Below are 17938 nucleotides of genomic sequence, written 5' to 3' on the forward strand. Positions count from 1 at the left end.
GGGGCAGGTTTGTATCTATATACGTCTACTTACTTTAAATAACAATACTAATACTCTTCCTAGAAATGACCCAAACAATGACTATAAGTCCTTTTTTCCCCAACTACTCTCCAAACAGAGAATTAACTATAGATAAATAGGTGGTGGACACAAAATATAGAATTGGTTTACTTCAAATATTTATAAAAAATAACAACAAAACCCATCAAGTGGGGTATCAATTTCTGGGTTCTTGCAGAGGCTGTGTGTGGATACTGTTTGAAGTTTAAAATCTGCAGTCAAAGAGGGTCAAATGGTGAACTAAACGTTAGTATAGAACTTTGTGGTGGACCTCCATCAGTCTCACCTATGCCCAATATTCCCACCTCCATCTTACCCTCACAACTCTTTTTGCAGTATTTTTCCACGATTCACCTCCTGTTTGAGGTTCTTCATAGAAATCCTAATGGATATTTTGGGGACATTCTGTCCCTTCTTACCTCCATATCAACCTGTTTGTTGTCTTTGTATCTGGCTTTGCAAACTTGGTTTATATATTGTTGGAACATTTTAGGTTGTAATGCTATCTTGAACCTGTCTATCTGCTCCTTATCTCCAAGATATGCATATAGCTCTATATTTAAGATATTTCATATTTTATACAGTCCCAAAATTCTTGAAGTCTCAGGTGGCATCTGTCCAGCAACAACCTACCCTTTCACATGTGGTAGCCTGTTTACCTCAACTGCAGTCAAGTGTGGTGCAGAATCCAGTTTTCCATCCTGCCCCTTCTTCTCATGATGCTATGGTTTGTTGTTTTTCTAGATAACATACAATACACTACTAATAGTTCCAGTGAATACCTAATTGGTTTGGGCCTGGTGGGAGCTTGACTTGTGGCCTTTGTTTATCGGTAGTGTCCTTTCACTATTTATATTTGGGTTCTTTAGGTTTTATAAGATTCAAAATTCTGTTTCATTCCCTTCTCCTCAGAACTCCATAATTTCCCCGTGTGTATCAAAGCTGGTATGGGACCTCCTCACCCAACAGTCTATCAAATCTGTTCAACATCATTCACCAGTGTTTTACTCTTGTCGTGGTTCACCAAAAAGAGAGGGGACTGGAGGCCTGTCATTAATCTCTCTCACTTCAATCATTTCTTTTCATTTTCAATATTTCACCATGAAGCTCCATCTCATTCTTCAGTGGGCATTTTTCCTGGGTCTATGGATGGCCAAGATGGACATCTCCAATGCTCATCTGCATATTCCTATCTTGATGTGATCTTGTCCTTACTTTTGGTTTGCCTACTGAAGGGTGCTGCACAAATTTTGAGCCTTGTCCTTCAGACTGGTTTCAGCTTCTTATTTTTTTTTGACTTGTGAGCTTTTGCTCTTCATCCTCATGCCTTGGGGCTGCATTTTCATTTTCACATAGACAACTGACAACTTTTGGCCCACTCCCAACAGGTGTTGGCCAATCACAATAATCAGCTCCTTCTTAAAGTTGCTTGGGTAAGCTAGTTGATGAAATTGCAGAAGACATTCCTGCATCTTACTCAATATATTTTGGATTTAGATGTCATTTTTTCAACACCAACTCAGTCAGACCTGACCTTCTCCTCTCCAACTTCATTCTTTGGAATTGTCAATTTGCCATGTCCTCTTTGCTCCCTCAGTTTCTGCATGCAAAGTGTGTCACTTTTGGGAACATGATGTTCCATTACACCACTAACCCTCTCAGCTATGCTCCCTTCAATGGATTCCACATGATCAATGGAACCTCACTCAGGATCCTTTGGATACTCCCATTAGAGATCCGTCTTCTCTTGCAGGTGATCTCCTTTAGTGGTTTGACAAAACACATATCAACAGGTGTACCACTTCTTCCTCTTTGTCCAGATTTATATCTTTTCATGAATGCATCCCTTCAGAGTTAGTGTGCATAGATCAATCACTAGGAGGCTTAGGATTGTTGGTCTTTTGGTGAAGAGTTTTACATACAGTCTTGGAGCTCTTAACCATTCACTGGGCTTTGAACGACTTCCTTCTTCTTTTCATACTTTGTCTGATAATAAATCCATTCTGACAATTCAAAAGTAATGACTTATATCAATACCCTAGGAAACAACCAGTTGAGATCTGTCTGTTTTCATACATTAGATCTCTTTTACTGGGCCCATGCACATCACCTTAATTGGATTGTGTGTCATATCCACAGTACTTTCAACCTTAATGCAGATCACCTTTCTAACCCTTACAAGATTTACACAATGGAGAGTTCCCTTCAGCCTCTTGTTTTCAGGAGGATTGGTAAATTGCAGTTTTCCTCTAATTATTACTGCTCTCAATCACCAGTTACCCCTATTTTGGTCCCTGGTACCTTACCCTCAGGCTTTAGCTACAGATGACTTTGCCCAGGACTGGTCATGCATATTCATATATGTTTATCCACTTATCAGATTGCTTTATCAATTAGTTTTCCTCATCCATGCCAGGTCCTTCTAATTACTTCCTAGTCTTAAACTTTTGACCAGCTAGTATTTAGGCTATTTTCATAGTGTTCACATTTTCCCTATTAAATGCTAAAAACGTTTATTTTTATTTTCCCTTTTCTTATTTTCATCTTTCAAAGCTGTACTCAAATAAGTGGTTGAGTCTAACAATGCTAACTGCATATTTTTTCTTTATGCTCATTGATCTTAAGAGTTTGGCCTCTTTCAAGGGGTACATTTATTCTTCTTTCACTTACACCAGTCCCTCCTCCTAATCAAATTGAGATTCTAGATAATCTTTTTAATTGAGGGAAGTACCATATGGAAAGTTATAATTTTCTTATTCCACCCTTCCTCCCCACTCATTTTTGGTACTTCTGTCTCTGCCAAACTTCGTAGTGATAGTTTAGTATGGGCTCATAGAGGGAGTTACATGCATCATGTAAGTGTACTATACTCCTATTGTTAAAATGATGCATTGAGGGAAGCAATGAACAAAAATAACTAATCATGTAAAAGGAGGGATGTACATATCAGAAATACTTTTTATGTGCAGGATAATTATAACATTCTAAAAAAGGTACACGACTTCCAAAAAATCTCATTTCTGTTCGATGTGTTTATCTTATAGCAAAGCCACATAAAACTACCTGTTGTGTCCACCAGGTGGAATCAAATCCCTGATTTTAAGTGTTGTAAATCCTTAGATTTACTACTGTCCCAACAAAAACATTCTGTTCAGAGCAACAACTTAGTTATTACATATCTATAATTGTGACAAAATTATGACTTTCACCTTCAAGCTCTTTATAAATGACTGTCAGATTTATGTACACAGGAAACAACTCTTTCTATTGGTTATAAACAGTTAAAATAAGTACGTGGGACTAGACAAGAAGTTAAAAAAATTCAGTAGTGGAAGGACCCAGACTAATCAATTGACTAAATACATTGACATCTCAGTAAATCAAAGTATATTACAGCATTTCAATATTTCCAAATAGAGTTTCTAATATGTTTACCACTGCACGCATTTGTATGGTTATGTATAAAAACCATAAAAAGAACAATACAATAAGAAGTGGTATGCGACATACAAAAATTTGATATTTTGCATTTTCTTCTTAACATATCTTTTTAAGTTAAGAAATTTGAATTATGAACCACATGTGATATTAATTCCACTGAAATAACAGTATAGCTATTTAACATTTTGAAAATAATTTATTAAAAAGGCCATAACACACACTCTTCATCCTGTTTGCAGAAAAATGGTTAAAGCTGTAAAATGATCCAACAATTGCACCTTTCTTGGAAGCTGTGATATGATGGCAGTTAAGATGTTCTCTATTTGGTATGTGAAACAAAGTGAATTGCATATTACTGTTATTATTAATCCTCAAATTAACACCAAGAAAATCTGTACTCTTGCCATTCAGTTGAATTAGGGTGAATTGGATATTGAAAGCTATGAAATTTAGGTAGTATAAAAATTTGATTAAAGAAAGAAGGCCATGGTTCCATGGTCTAAACATCAACATATCTAAGCCAGAGATTAAGGCCAGTGTTGGTGTTTTGATGTCTGTTTTTCAAAGAAAAGTTATGCAGAAGTGTTAACTGAATAACAAACTAACTTGCACTCCAGTCTAAATTAATTTTTATATATATGACTCTGCTTTCTAACCTATCAAAAAGGTTCTATCATTCCAGTCATTAGAGCTGCATCCGTCATGTTACATAAAACTTCCAAAAAAAGTTTTTTAAACATTCTAGACATCCTAATCAATTATTAGTTTCATACAACTTGGACCTCAAAACTGAAGGAGTTTATCATCACTTAATTAGATATTTCAAGGGTCACAAGTATTTGTGCTCAGCCTGCATACTGCTTACATCATCAGTTACAGATGACAATTAATTGTAACAATGATACTGTGTTCATTTATCATATAAAACAATGGAAAAATGTAATTTGGAAGTGATTTATTATGTTCACAGTAAAATTTACAATAAAAAAATTTGAATTCAAAGGTAGTCTAAATTTGCACAGTACTTACTCAAAACTTTATCTTAAACACATTCACATTTTTGATTGTCAGTTTCCTCACTATGCTTCTCTTTCAACACTTTTCAGTTGCACTTTTTCTTTAACTACATATCTATGTTACACTATGAAATTATATTACGAGCTAATTTATTTCACCTGATCTAACTTTAACAAAAATAAAGAATATACAAAAATAATAAAGTACTTACTTTTGTCTTCTTTTTTCTCTATTTGCCATCAGCTATGAATTACACTTAACTCTACTTTTTACTTTAATGGTAGTACTGCATAAAACAATCTTTTAATTTATTAAATAATGCACTAACAAACAACAGAATAACATCCAAAAAGTAGATAATGTCCATAACTGCCAGCTTTTCTGGCTTTCTAACAATGAGACAAGAGCCATTACAACTTCATCTAAGCTCATCGTGTTTTTTGTGGGAATCAAGCTTAAGCTAGAAGCAAAATTAATTATTTTCTTTGAAGAAAACAGAAATATAATACATTACTTAATAAATGAAAAACCTTCAGTTGCATTTGGTTATAAATAATAGAGTATTGAATGTCAAAAAGAACTACAGGCAATTTCTGAAAAAGTCAATGTGACAGATGGGTGTGGCAAGAAGGATCCAATTATCTATTTCATTACTCTGTAACCTAATAAGACTGAAGATTATGAAAAATATTCCTTATGTGAGCTGTGATGTTATATGATGATGTAATTTATACTGAATTTCATACGTTTTTTGAGGAGTGGTAAATAAATTCATGAAGAGGGAATATGCCTACAGAGCAAACATCATAATTCTCACACTAGGGTAAATTCTATATTTTCATTAAATATTAACTTGTAAAGGAAAAAACTTCAAACTCACACACTATTAAAATACAGATTATTAGATACATTTTTCTGCCATATGTATTGGTATACCATGAAATTAAAGTAGTTTATGTTTTGAATGCAACTCACCAAAACTTTGTGAATATGCAGAAAGAAGAACAAGTTAGTCTTGAGAAGGTTAAAAAGAATGTAGATTACAAAGAAAAGGAGAAATGTTGATAACTTTGCGTTGTTGAAAAAATATATTAGAGTTAAGATATTATTAGGAAATATTTTTTTAAAAACAGACCAGGTAATTATTTATGTACTTTATATGACAGAAATTGATATTTGGTAAGTTAATACTTATCACTTGTACTTTTAACAATAAAATTAGTATATACTACAATATTCCAAACTAAGAAAGTTGTAAGTCATAATTTTTCAATAAGACTAAGCTGCAGTCATTATGGTCATTATATACAATATCATTTTTAAAATTTACTTGTATCTGGTTTTCTCCTGAAAGCATGGGTAATAATTTCTACTTAAAACTTTGTTTTTCTGTATGTTCTACAGTTAATTTTTTTCCTTATTTGTGTGTGGTGGGGGATTGTAAATGCATTTTTTTTTTTTCAAAATAACACTACTTGTAACAAATTTTTAGTTTGTTAATCTGATGTTTAAATATTAAACCCTTATTCTCTATTTTGTGTATTTATTTTTCAAGCCTAGTACAAGACATTTAGCTGACATTTTTAACTCTTATAAATACTGGAAAAATGTTAAAAATAGCAGTGTTTTGAGACAAAAAGCATTCAAACCAATAAATCTTAATATCATTGTGTATATTATGAGTGATCTGATTTTCAATATAACAAGATAAAAGCTTGGCTGCTAATTTATTTGTTTCAAATATTTAAAGTGCAAAATACACAGAAAGCTAACATCTCTTCTTGTTTCCAGTCTAAAAAGTCTTCAAATTTAGATTTTTCTCATTGTTTCTTTGCATTTTTGAATATATAAATTTCTGCATTTAAACTGACACTTTCCTATTTTCTCTTTAATAATTCTTTTTTTAATCAAATGACTTTGTGCTTATCATTTTCAGAGGTCTTCACCCAGCTTAACTGTATTAGGCATTTGTGTCAGATGAACTTTTCTTTTACAAATTTTGAATCTGTCAAACAACAAGCATACAATACAGCTGGTTACTGCAATCTAAAGAGTGATACCCCATCTGTTTTAACCTCAGAGTCCCCAACCTATAACTAACATACTACTGAAAAACAGGGCTGTAGTTAAAACAAAATCTCCTTTCAACATGCTGTATCACTTAATTAACATTTTCTTGGCATATTGTTTATTCAGATTTAAATTAATTTAGTATCTTTGGTTCTTTTTAGCCCATTTTTGATAACCTTTAAGAAAGAATTTCATAGCCCCCAGAAGGGCTACACTTCAATTTTGGGAAACACTGGTTTAAAGTATCACTTACAGATTGACATTAAACTAGTTTTAGTTTATTTTCTTACATCTACTTTTCTGGCAAACAACTAAACACACGTAATGCCTTCTTTTCTTTATTGTAAGTACATCACTTAGGAAGATGTTCTCATATTCAAGAATATTCAAAAACATTTTTAAATCTAATGATCTCAAAATACAATACCTCAAATTTAAGGATTTTACAAAGCTATATTTTAAGAGGTATCTGAAATGTGAGAAATGGATAGCTGACATCATATTAAATGAATCTCGTGTCCAGTTGACTCTTTCAGCAGTGGCTCGGTCCATGGGACCAGCCTCATAACCATTTTGTGTTTGACAGTTTTCAAGCCATAACTTTAAATTAATAAGCACATCTCCATGTAATTTTGCACATTAACAGTTGCCATTAAATGGATTTTGCATTCAAAAATTTTTTTTAAAGTACAATTTTTTTCTAGTAATGTTTTCAAATGTTGATTGGTCAACATGCAAAGTAATTTTGATTTTAAAATTAAAAAGTACCTTTACGCATCAAAAACATTTTCATATTTCATGTGAGAAATCAATGTTATATCTGTTATTTTTACTAATACATCTGTACAGATTTGGTTGATTTAACTGATCTCATAACCACCATACAAAATTAGGAAACAAATATAAATTATGCTTTCTTTGTTCTGTAATGACAACAAATTTTAACACAAAAACACAAATGTTTAGTCTAAATAGTTTAAATATCATAACAGTTATATATATTTATTATATTACACTTTCAGGTGGATAAACTAGAAGTCACGACATGGTACAAAAGTACTCCTGTTATCACATCCAAGAATATAAAGCTCACCTTTAGTCCTTACAAACTGACCTGTCTTGGCTGTATTCCTCTGCACTAGTATTTTGTAAAATACAGTCACATTTTAGTTCTAATATATTGTATATGTAAATATATTATTACTATTTATAAACAAGTTGTTAAGCTTATTTTATTTAAAACAGAACAGTAACTAAAGAAGTATACAAAATAATTATCTCTTCTTGTTAAGAACTTTGTACTTAGATGCTGATTGCCACAGATTGCTAGGCTTTATCATATGCAATTTCATATGCAGAGGATATGAAACAAAATATTTCTGGGTTTTATATATACATTTGAAACAACTAAAAAATCAAACTACTATATCAATACTTTAAAATTCTGTTATAATTTATCATGCTCAACAACTAAGCTATATTTGGGTCAAATGAAAAGCAAATTTCAAGCAAGCTAAAGATTTCCTTTATCAGCTTGAAGTCTAGTATAAAAAAGTTTGTAATCAGAGAATCACTGAGAAAGAATCACTTAGGGGATATTCTGAGCTCTCAATCAGTTATTCACATGTCACTGACAGTAGATATATATAAAACAGTTTTCAAAAATGGAGAGGGCAACTGTTTGATTCAGTAAACACAGTGAAGTCTTGGCAAACAGAAAAAATAAGATGTTCTTATTTTATATTGTAGCTTCAAAATATCAGTAATTTGTATTCCTAATTCATATGAAACTGTAGGCTTTGTATTTGGACATCACAAACATCTAATTTGAACCAATGTTGCATTCAACATACCATGTGACAAAAATATTAAAAAGAAATTGTTTTTAAACTTAAAAAAATAAACTAATATGTAATAATAAAATTTGAATTATAATATGCAATTTGTTGCCAAACTAACTGACAAATTCAAATAAAAGTAGTTGAATAACATTTTTAATTTAAGTCAACAAATGTAATGATAGTTGAGTGCCTGCAAATTTTCAAGCAAATTATTATCTATCTAGTGAAACAGCAAAAAACACACCAAAACAAAACATGTCAAAAAGGATTTTACTACAGATTTATTGTGATTAAAGGTTAAAGATATAAAATAAAAATAAATTATACATAAAGAAATTTTAGAAAAAGAGCCTATTTCAACACTGCATACAATTAGGCTAACATGATGGCATCACTACATTACCATAAATATTAATAGCAGAAATATTATGTTTTTCATTAACACAGATTATAAATATTCCTTTGTATTCTGCAATATTTAATACACAACTAGCAGTTTTTGCAGAAATGTTATAGCAGAAGAGTTGCATAAATAATATTAAAATTTGTCTATTAAGTAAAGCTCTTTACTGGTGGAAAAAACTAATAAATATACATGCTGAATTTGTATACAATTTCCTTACCTAGTCACTACTTTGAAAAAACTTTATAAATTAATATTGTAAATGCAAAACATCTAATTTATTTAATTTTAGATGTGCTTATCTAAATCTAGATAATGTGACAGTTATTGTTGGTTAGCACGGAACTTAACTTCGAGCCACATGGAAGTTAACTTTTAGATGACTATGGCCACTGAATTTAGGAGAGGTTGGTAATAATTCTTACCTTAACATGTGTTCTGATTCTTGAAAACACAGTAGTTTAGCTCTTTAGTTGCATGGAAGTCCACTTCTACTAGATAACTCAAAACATCAATTTTAAACAAGTTAGTTTTGAACAAAATAGTAATCCAGATGTTTCCAAAAAGGTTATTTAATCCTAACCAAAATGGTGATACACATCCAACAGTAATGCTTACAGAAGTTTTAGACAAGGATAATATGATGCCTGAAATATGAAAGATTTCTCAGCAAGTCAAATTTCTTTTTTCTTTTTTTGTCTTAGCATACTTGGCATTTCATAAAATACATAAGTAGTACTACAAAATGAAAACATATACAAAATCTTACATATTTTGAAATATTTAACAAGCATATTAGAAACTAAACATCAATTCAAACAGTTTAACATTTAAGTCAAATATTTAGAATAATATCCAAAATATTTTTCTTGAAAAGAAATAAAGCACTTGAATACTAATAAAAAAAATTATATTTAATACTAGCAAAAGTATCTGACCTTTCTCACGTTATTAGATTGATTTATTCTAGATAACTGCGTCAGTGTGTGTATTTGAAGCCATTTTGGCATGAAAGTATAACATATACTTTTGTTATTCATTTACAGGATGTTTATAAAAATAACCTTCCCTCTGACTTGCCATCTGATTTTAAACTTAAAAAATAAAAAACTAACCTTTTTAATTAATGGAACCTCTAAATTAAAAAAAACGATTTTTCTTTCCAATTTTAATATATTTCAATTTATGCTTTCAGTAGATAGCCTCTTAGGAACATTAGATTATACTTCTATTGATAAACATGATATAAAAGCCATTGCTGGAATGCACCATTACTGAAATGTGCTAGCTTCGATTTATATTAAGTTATCTAAAGAACCACTTCTTTACTATGCGCTTTTTGCTAGACTGCCTCAGTGAAAACATGTATATGCACATAAGTAATACTATCCAAGTGCATAACCTCAGGGTCCACTTAGTATGAGTGCAAAATTTAAGGTTTCTAGTTGTTTGTTTTGGCAGCCACATATTCTTTCCTATGTGGTTTTTTTTGCTAGTTTGCCTCACAAACAGATACATACCCACATGGATAAATAATAATACCCAGGCACATACCTTTAAGGTCCACTCAGCTTGTATACACAATTTTAGGTTCCAGGTTTTTTACTGTTGGAGTTTTGGTGTTCACACACACACACACACACAGGCATGCCCTTTTATTATTACAAACGTAAGGTAGAACACAAATTACTTTTACAGAAAGGTTAAAACTTCATTTTTTCAGAACTTGGAGTTACCAAAATCATTAAAATTAGCAAATAGTAACATTTGAATTGCTGAAGTAATACTTAAATGATAATCAAACAATTTATTTATAGAATGTATTATGAAGTCAATCAAAATAGTATATCAGACATAAAACCAGGAAGAAAACAAAAGAAAAAATTCTGTACCAAAATTAAACTATAATGACCATTAAAATTAAGTAAATCTTGCACTTAGTAAAATTTCAATACATTTGTTCAACACTTTTTGATGCAGCTAAGTGCTTTTTTAAGCTCTTTTAAATAGTAAAAATGCTATTTTGTACAGTAATTACTAAATTATTGAAAATGTACTCAACTTTAAGAAAATGCATTAGCATGTGTGATATTCAGAATAGTTAAAAACTGCTTAAAATGCATATTAAATGTAAAAAAAAGAATTTAATGAAAACAGTGTGCACATATTCTCTATCACATAACTATTTGTTACTTTGTTTCTTCATTCAATTTCATACAATCTGAATTAACCATTCAGACTTTTAATGAAGTCTACATTAAAAGTACCCAATTAATGTTGATAGTGTAAGATTACAGGTTCAAAACTAACTTTAAACACACACACACACACTACACAACCATTCAAAAGTTCTCTAAACAGAGATAATCAACAATTTATTTCAATCACCTTCATTAGAAATTATCCGATCCAAAACAACAGCAAAATTTGCATTTAACTATATATGTGGGCACAGTAATTATAACAATTGTGATTACTGTAACATAAAAGTATGATACCCTATAACCAAAGCACTTTTAAAAAGTGAACATTTCATCTTCAAATGAAATCTAGTTAATCTGTATTAAACTGATTTCTTGAACCTACGTGATTTCCTATCATTTTGTAATCACCATGTGATTTTTTGATTTTTTAATATATATATTTAAATATAGTAAATACTGCAAGTTTGTTGTACCCAAAAAGTATTTTTTTAATAAAGCCTTCTTATCACATTTGTTTCTGAATTTACAAAGTCTTTACTGAGTCATTCCTAGCAAAATATGACTTTCATGATGAGAATAAAAACACTTTCTTATTTTACATTTTTCAAATTTCAGTTGCATACTCTCCAGAACCTCCTGAAAGAATATTTTTTTTAAATAAAAACTTCATATTTTATCTGTTATTTTCTCTACCCTAACATTAGCTATATTTGAGAATAAATCAACTGACCAACCACATAGCAATCATTGAATAAAACTCATGAAATAAATCTAAATTCCCTTTTCTTTTATCATAACTGCACACCACAGCAGGCAGTTCCACAATATTTATTTCTTCTCACAGACAAACCCAACAATCTTTCAATTTAGATTCTTTTTCTCATAGTTTAACAGCTTTGTATACGGAAAAAATCAAGCCAAATATCAAATCAGACAACCAGAAACTCAAATCATGATATTGTGTGTATTTTGTTTACTTAATGTTTTCTTCATGGAAGTTTTTTTTTTTCATCTACCCTAATCAGTTTTAATTTTTATACTGTAGTTTGGTTTTTATGTATCTTTGTCATCTGTTGTTATTAAAACTATTACGTATTTCCACCTGGAACTTTTTTTCAAGCTGTTGTACTCATCCTCAAAGCTCAATTGTTTATAATAGGTTTTGTCTCAGAAAATACTCTCATAAACAAGAAACAATATTGTGAAGCTACAATAAATTAAATGACTTTATACCTAAGCTGTAAATATGTTGAATTAGTTCTGATAACTAGCCAAGCTGCATTCCAATGAGAGCATATAATAAAACTAATAATGAAGTTTTCAAAACTTACCATCTGAATAATGTTTAATCCTGTAGCATTCAATAACTTGGAACCTTTTCTTTCTGGTGTTTAGAAATATAAAATGGAAAATATAATTGTGTACTAGTTGTTTCACATGTATGATGACTGTTATGTATTATAATTAATCTCAGATCAGTCTGGAAATTTGGATTTAGAAGTTAATTAAATGCTAACATGTATCAAATTTATGATACTTGCCAACAAGATTGATATGTACAATTTTCTTTCTTAACACAAATATATTTTAATACATACAAAACAACAATACAATTTATAATAACAGTTATTATAAAGTTATTTATATACACAAATTTTAGAAACTTACAAATAATATTCATTCTTCTATCTGATCTGGAATTGAATATTTTAACAACAGTCCATGTCCACAAAGAGTAAGTTACTTTTATGTTGACACACAAATACACATTACTTGATGCGAATGCTAGCTAGGTCTATTCTTGTTTCACCTAAAATACAGTTTACAAACTTACTTTTCACAGATAAAGATATATATCTAATGTCCTCACAGAAACACTAATGCCCATCCAAAGTTATTTCTCTGCAGTTGAACAGTTTGTAATGTTTAAAATCTATAAACATTCCTGCTCAAATATCTGTAGTTTCCCAATTAATGTGTGTTTATCACAATCACAGCTTCTGAGGCTTGTTGCTTCACAAGGATTCTAGTGACTCTGGAAAACAGAATGATATACCAGGCATTTTCTCACCAAACACTACAAAAAGACAATTCCCAAATTTTATCCTATTGAATACCTACAAATTAAAATAAGTGTAAAAAAAACAAACAAAACTAAGATTATTACAAGAGTAAAAAATGTTTGAATTAACCATTTAAATTTTTATACATTAAGACACAAAATTTCAGGCATGCATCAAGGGAGTTGGGCTGTCAAGTGACACCTCAAAAGTCATGTGGTGATTTAATTATTTTTTCTCTTGCTTTGTTCTTCAACTTTATGGATAACCTTACTAAGTATTTATTCTCCTGGGTTAATTTTCTGTACCACCCCAGTACTTGGAAAACTAATTAAATCTTTTTCAATAAATAAACAAAAATATAAACAGAATAATTCCAAATAGCAGGAGAGGCTGTATGAAAGTAAACCTGGAACAAAAAGTTATGGGATACTTGTATGGGAAAATCACACAGTGATTTAGGTTCCAGAATTCACCAATGATTAAGCAATGAGAAATTTAACCAAAAACTAAATATAATTACAATAAACTATCTTAATGTCTCCAAATCATACAGCTCATTTCAAACTCTTCTAAAATTATTTAATAACAATCTGTTGAATGAATGAAAAGGACAATATGATATTTAACTTTCCAAATGAAAATCTTTCTTGGCATCAAATTCATTTTCATGCACTGACACTGTTTTATTTCAAGTTGATTATTTTGAGAAAAGATCTACAAATTAATTTTTTAACACAATAAAAAATTATCAGTAAAGCTAACCTAAACCAAAAGTTAACTTTTAAACATATCAAGCTGAAAACATATAATCATTAAAATGTGGGTGTTCATTATCAAAATGTTAAGTAATATTTTGCTTTACTTCAAATAAAAAATAACTGCCAACAACTATATGAACTATAATTTAATTTTACAGTTAAAATGAAAACTTTGCTGTAAAAATGTTTCTCTTCAAACAAATTACACTACACTTTACATAAGGATAATCATGCAAGTTACCAAACACATGAAAGGCACAGAACCATAATTTACAAATTTAGCACCCATAGACTGGGCTCTTAGTAAATTTCTTTCTGATCATTAAGAACACTTGTACAATAAGACTGTTTACCCCTGTAAGCACATATGGGTTAAAACACAACCTTTTTACAGAGTTACAATCAAAATTTAATTATAAAACTTATCATCAAAATGTAATTTATTATTCAAATTTTAATTTCTTAAAGAGTATTTTAACAAATTCCAATTTTCACTTCTCTGTATTACATAACATTTTTTTTGCTTTCAATGGCCAATTTTATATTTTGTTCTACCCTAAATGACCTGTTTCCCAGGAATTACACACTCATACTTAAAGTATCTTTAAACCAAAATTATAACCCCTAAGATACATACAATAAAAAGTGTATGCCCCTCATAGCATATCCTGTCTTTTTAGAAAATGTCAGTAAGTCTCTGACATTTGCTATTACATTATTTCAAACAAACAGAAAAAAATGGCTTCAATTTGTTGGATGCTATGAGGCTAGGATCATTCAGTTTAAAGGATTTAAAACATTTGTCAGTTTCAATGTCTATTATAGTTGGAGTTTTACTTGTCCAGCTATTGGAAGTATTTTAACCTGTCTATAGCTTATTCAAAAAGCCACAAATTATAATGTTACAGGGCACTATTTCTTTTTTATGCATGACAACACTTTGTACTGTAAAGCAAATATTTTGATTTAAAAAAAAATTTCTGAGACAACATTTTCATTATTAAAAATAGGCATAGTAACTACTGGGTACTTCTTTCTTACAAGTACAAAAGATAAAAAGATTCCTAAAGTATTAATTTCTTGTTTTTATGTATATCTTTTATAGCAATAAAATTAAACAAAATATAAAAATTAGACACTTACTATGAGGATAGATGGGTAAACTTAAATGAAGTAAATATACAGAGCTATCATGATAGCAGAAGCACTTTGTGATTTTGTAATTCAACATGCATGATGGTATCTCAATCCTTTGTTTACATAAAGTGGTATAGTCAATCAACAGCTATTGCTTTACTCAGAGTAACTAAAATTGTAAAAATAAAACTACATATAATAAAAATGTACATAAACTTATAATAATAAATAGTGTGTAACTGCTTCTTGCAATGTGCAGTTATCATACAAAAGATGTGAGCAATTTAGATTTTGTATTTGTTTTGTTACATAATGATTACAGATCAGCAAAACTAATTTATTCTGTATACAGTTAATGTTAAGCTAGAGAAAACAAGACAAAATAATAAAGGTTTACTGAAAAACTTATACTACATGTGATTATTAGACATATGTTTATTACCAACAAAAAGAGTTAATTTTAAACTACAATCTTTCAATGATTATTTTAAAACTGATGCTAAGTATTCATTACCAAGACATCAAAAGCTGAAGCATTATTTGTCAATTCTGTCCTCACTGTTGGTTATACAAAGTTACATTACATTTAGATTTTACTGTTATATTTTACTTAAATCTATCATTTCTTTTAAAATTCATATTTCAAAGGTTTAATTTTTTATGATAGAGCTTGTATATTAACATTAAGATAGAGAAATAAAATATTAAATATACATATTTACTTTTAAAAAAATTATTATATTCATTTAGGAAGTTCTAGAGGTTGTGCAAATGAAATCTGAAAATTGCAAGATGAAAAAAATCTTTTATACTTAACATGAAAATTGCCTTTCATGTAAACTTTTCAGAATCTTAGTGCAAATAACTACAATAAATAATGAATTTTCAGTAGAAAATATTACATGCCTAAGAAAGTTCTCGCCAAGTGTCAAACAATTCCATCTACTGTTTTATTTTTGAAATGAATTGTTACAAGAGTTACATTATGTCTTTGTGATTTAAAGATGTGGTAGCTAAAGGGTAAAGCTATTAAAGCTAAACAATTGTAATTTTCATTTACAAGCTACAGTTAACTCTAGAAAGAAAAAATGGTAACTTTGATTTATTTCAAAGTCTTTATTTCATTTATTTATTTTGTCTATGTGGTTACAAGGTTAGTTAAATTGACCAAGTCTGTACAATTAAGATGGAGAAAAGAACAAAGTTTTACTGAAAAAACTCATGTTTATTTATGAGGTTTTAAAGGTTATGCAAATGCAGTTTTAGATTTTCAGATCAAAAAAAGGATTTTTAATTTTAACCAGAACATCATTTTACACTTGGGGCAATCAACATTTTGATTCCATACATTCATGAGCAAATCTTCAGTTAAAATACTATATTAAAAATCTGTGTTCTGTTTAAAAAAGCTTTAACATTTAATGAAAGCCTGCCAAATTTCATTAAGATGCCATCCTATAGCATGAAAAATCTGAAGGTTACTTGGTGGTAACAAGTTCAATTACATTGACTCCATTTGGAAGGAAATGAACCATGCAGAGTAAGTTATTATAATGTTTCAAATATGTTATGTTCTCCACCAAAGAAATAAAAATTCTCACAGAGCACATGAAATGGTAATGTATTCTAAAGAGAAAAGATTCAACCCAAGATAATAAATAACTATTCAAAACTAATGGAAGTTCAAAAGCTTTAAGCCATATCTTAATATCAACATTTATTTTAATTAGAAATGGCTGGAAAACTTAAATCACAGTAATTCATTTGATCATATGTCTATTCCTCATGATCCAGTTTCAACCAACATTCATGTCTTTGGTCTGTATAAATATAGTTCTGGAAGTCAACATCCTTACATAGTGAAAGCTTTGGAGACAAAATCTGTCAGGATATGTAATCTAAGATTTTCTTAGGCATGATTTACAGTTGTTTATTACAATGCAAACTGGGGTGTTAGGCATTAGTACCTAATCATACCACTATTGATAATGGAAATTGTAGTTTGACAAACAGTAACGGCCTGGTGACTCAATACACTTATAGTACCAAGGTTTTAATATTGCTTTGTTGGCAGCTCAGTATAACACAACTTGGCAACTCCTCAAAAAGACTAATATATATTTTATGCAACTGAATATTATGAGGTAAAAATAGCTCTCAGTGTAAGTATTGATCTTTACTAACCTGATCCTTCAGTATAAGAAATGCTGCTAACGTACGATGGTGACACCAATACTGAACATCATATCAGGTAATCCTGTGAAAAGCAAACATTACATATATTTAAACTGATAAACACATATTTTATATACTAAGCACTAATAATGAATTTTAAGGTAAAGAATTTCTTGAGGTATAATTTCAAGTAACACAGCTTTTGAACTTATATGTATGTTTTCAAACAAGAATGTAAGTTTTCACAATAACTACTCTTAAAAGACAAAAATTTATCCATATGAACTTTCACTGATAAGCAAAGATGAAAAGATCAAACCAAATAATAAAACTGCTGTTGAAACAAACTATGCACAAAAAACACGATAGTCACAGATTCAATTTATTATCAATATTACAAATGTTTAGTGTTTCAGATACTGTAAGTAGATGATGACAAAACAGCCACAAGGTTTTGGTGTTAACACCATCAAGGGTTCATATCAATATGGGTAATACAAGTTTTGATACTGAATACAATTTTTTTTTTTTTTAAACAGTGACCTTTATTTGATAATAATTCACTGCTGGAAAAACTTGTGTAACAACATACATTTTGTTTGTTTTTTTAATCTAAACTGTAACTTATTTCTAAATCTAGAAGACAGGACCCTTCCATGAGTAAAAATCTGATAACTTTTAATGGTAAATACTCAGTGATATACATTTTTAAAATTACAAACACACAATTAGTGTGCACGATTACATACAAATTGTTTTAAAAAAACTT

At 29.8% G+C, this 17938-nt stretch overlaps 1 protein-coding gene across 3 annotated transcripts in view; it reads right to left on the minus strand.

Annotated features, from left to right (window-relative positions):
- Window positions 1–2572: 2572 nt before the first annotated feature.
- Window positions 2573–17938, minus strand: part of LOC143225412 (RNA-binding protein 4B-like) — a 74355-nt gene continuing 58989 nt past the window's right edge. The window contains exons 10-12 of one of the 3 annotated variants that reach the window (XR_013013828.1): window positions 17179–17251; window positions 15001–15163; window positions 2573–13071 (exon numbers count right to left, since the gene is read on the minus strand). The gene's annotated coding sequence lies outside the window, so the exon portion shown is untranslated. Of the gene's footprint in view, window positions 13114–15000; window positions 15164–17178; window positions 17252–17938 lie in introns of all 3 variants that reach the window. The other 2 variants (XR_013013830.1, XR_013013831.1) reach the window with 2 other exon arrangements.

The sequence above is a fragment of the Tachypleus tridentatus genome, chromosome 1 (assembly GCF_004210375.1).
Source record: "Tachypleus tridentatus isolate NWPU-2018 chromosome 1, ASM421037v1, whole genome shotgun sequence".
Classification (NCBI taxonomy): Eukaryota; Metazoa; Arthropoda; class Merostomata; order Xiphosura; family Limulidae; genus Tachypleus; species Tachypleus tridentatus.